We start from the raw sequence: 3,136 nt of genomic DNA, 5'->3' as shown, positions 1-3,136 counted from the left end.
AAGGCATGAGACATTTGCCGAAGGGCTGTGCCTGGAATAAACCAGGGAGGAATCAAACAGGATTTCCTTTGGGTAGCTTCTGTCTGATGAGTTTCTCTTGAGAACATAAAACATGCCAAACATGAAAGTCTGGGGACATGGCTACCAGAATATTGGTGCTGTAAACAATAGTAGAGCCACCTGTAGGAAAATAACTCCAATAAAGGTAATTTTTTTTAAATTTGTCAGGGGCTACTGAAAAGCCATTCTGCATCTGCAGGAGAGCAGAGAAAGCCCAACCTTCTTTCTGCCTTCTTTCAAGAACTCTGGGTTACTGGAAACTGAGAAGAAATAACACAACCTTATCCTCTGCTTATAAAGGTTCCTATTTATTTGGCTTGTGTCTGGGCTCTCCTTGGCCCTTTCTAGCTTAGATTCCCCCTACAGAAGGTTTCCCCTCCCGTTATTTATATCCTATTTAGAGTTAATTGGGACTGCCTGCCATCACGGCTCAGAAATAATTACTTTGCCATAATTAGTCTTAAATCAGGATTTTACACCTGTGGTGAGGATGGCTGATCAAAACCACATTCCTACCTGTGGACCCTGAAATGGTGCTGTGGGCAAGGAGCCCAACCCCCATGTAAAACACACATGGGTACAGATTGGGGGGGAATATGCTTTAACACTCATCCATCAACATTATTTTGGAAAATACTTGGTAGAAAACCCTCCTAAAGGCTACAATTTCCATTTCACCTCAGCTGGACATGGAATGAAGTATTTATCAGCTGTCTCAGCTGCCTGGTTACCCGCTCCACATGGATGCTCTGCAGAAGAGCTACTTCTGGGCAGAAACTGCCTTATGGTAAACTCGTGCTCCAGAAACACAATGTGAATTGATTGGTCTGTGAACTAGAAGTGAGATCTAGGAGACACACTGGGAACTAATTTCATATCCTGACTCATTCTGTTAATCAAACATTTGCAGTAGCCTCCTAAAAATGTATTCCTGTTGGCTGGAATGAGGACCCCAGTGCCTCACTTGACCATGCAGGAAAACTGGATGACCTTGAAAGGCAGGGCAATAGAAAACAAATTACATTCAGTAGTGCTGAACGTCAGGTCTTGCTCTCAGGGGCTGGACAAGCACTGCTGACATAAGCTGAAGGCTCCTGTGTCAGAAACTACAGGTATGGCAGACAAGCCTGGAAGGGTCCATCAGGCACAGAATGGCTGAGAGTCACTGCTAAGAAGTGTTAAGGCTCTTTCAAGAGCAAGGAGAAAAGGTGTTTCCAGCAGAGTTGGAGCAGTGCTGCTGTCCAGTGTGTAGGGGAGGCACAGGCCAGGTGAAGATGCATAGTTCTGGTTACACCTTCCTATGGGGAATATTTTTTTTATCTCTGGGCTAACTTCTGCGTGATTTCTCCTACGAAATCTGTATGTCTCAGACAGGAGCACACAGCACAAAGATCTGTTGTTTTTGCTCAGCTGCCCTGCACATGTACACACACACGCAGACACTCACACAGTCTCCAAGGCATCTCTGGGTATGATAGAGGGGCTGGGGACTGAAGCACCTCAGGCCACTTACACTGCTTGGGTAAGGGACACCTTCAGTTTGCTCCTGTGTGGGTCAGGTACCTGGCACCAATAAGCTGATGCAAAGATGAGTCTGCTAGGGCATGCAGGTGCCAGCCAGGATGGATCAAGAACAACAGCAGATGCCAGCTCAGGAAAAGTCAGGACACGCATAGTCCTACTGCAAGGAGGGAGCCTGGCTTCTGGTAGCAAAGGCACATGCTGCCTGCAGTGCTGGCACCTAACCAGATGGGATGGTGGGAGGAAATGGGATCTGGCCTGACTGAGTCCCCTTCATGCTCTGCAGCCAAGCAAACACTGCACTCCTGCCACTTCACTGTGATTTGCGTGGCAGATCAGAAGGACAAATTTCTCTCTGGATGATTTATCACTCACACCTCAGCAAGTGTATTTCGTAAGGTAAAGAATTTTTCAGTGCCTCAGCAATCTCCCTTGCAAGTCTTAGCAAAAGCAGGATGCCTAGGGTGCCTCCTGGGTCCTGCTGGTTGGCCTCATCTCCACTCACTGTGCCTCTGCACATTTGGTTGTCCTCCAGGACACATAGACATGGCTGATATTGTCAGTCACTAGAATGATTTTCCTGGCCTCTAAGAGAGGGTTGATTTGACATGCTCTTTTCTCCTGGCTTAATTCTATATTTTCTTTTACTGAAATACAAATGCAGAGCTGCGTAGTCCTTGTTTTCTCTCACAGTCTGTTGCCTACATGCCATGTGAAAAGCAGGTTTCTGTTTTGATAATTACAGCTTGCCTATAGACTGCATGGCAGGGGCGACATGTTTCTTTCATTCAGACTACCCTGTTTTCAATATAACCTCCCACTCTTTTTCACCTGTTGGCCTTAACCTTCCACAAGCAATGAGACGATCACTAAGAGTTGTGAAGTCTGATTTCCTCCTTGCTTCCATAAGGTCATCAAATTGCATACATCACATATTGACTGCGTCTGTTTTGCCATTTAATTTTGTTCAATAGCTATATCACACATGGAGGTAAAGTATGAACATCTGCTTCAGTACAAGAGCTTCAAGACCAGTCAAAGTCATTGTTATAATTTCACCTTAGAAACTTGTAAAGTCTGCATCCTCCATTCTACTGGGAAATAGGCATTACTGTAGTCTATGTTTAACAACCCCCTGCTTAACCCATTGCTGCGCACCAAAGTATCATGAAAAATATACTGGGATTTTCAGACTACAATAACTTTTCTACCCATGATGTTGAAGAAGGCAAAGATCTGAAACTTGTAAAAGATTAGGTAGTTTTCAAAAACTCAGCCATTTTTCAGGAAGCACTGAGTTTTAAGCCCATTTTTGGAAAAATAATAAAACTGGCCTTTCTATTACACCATGCAAGTATTAAATATGTTTTAAGTGAGGGATTTTCTTGTGCATATTAAATTTATCTTCCAGACATCTCTCCTTTTGGTACTGTAACTAGAAGATGAAATGATAAAAGACACTAAATTACACAGTCTGAGATATTCTGGCTAATGTCTCTATTTTAAAAGCCAATATATACAGTGGTATTTACAACTCTTGCCTGGAGAATGGCTT

This window comes from Prinia subflava, chromosome 3 (genome assembly GCF_021018805.1).
Source record: "Prinia subflava isolate CZ2003 ecotype Zambia chromosome 3, Cam_Psub_1.2, whole genome shotgun sequence".
Taxonomy (NCBI): domain Eukaryota; kingdom Metazoa; phylum Chordata; class Aves; order Passeriformes; family Cisticolidae; genus Prinia; species Prinia subflava.
This window is presented reverse-complemented; position numbering follows the sequence as displayed.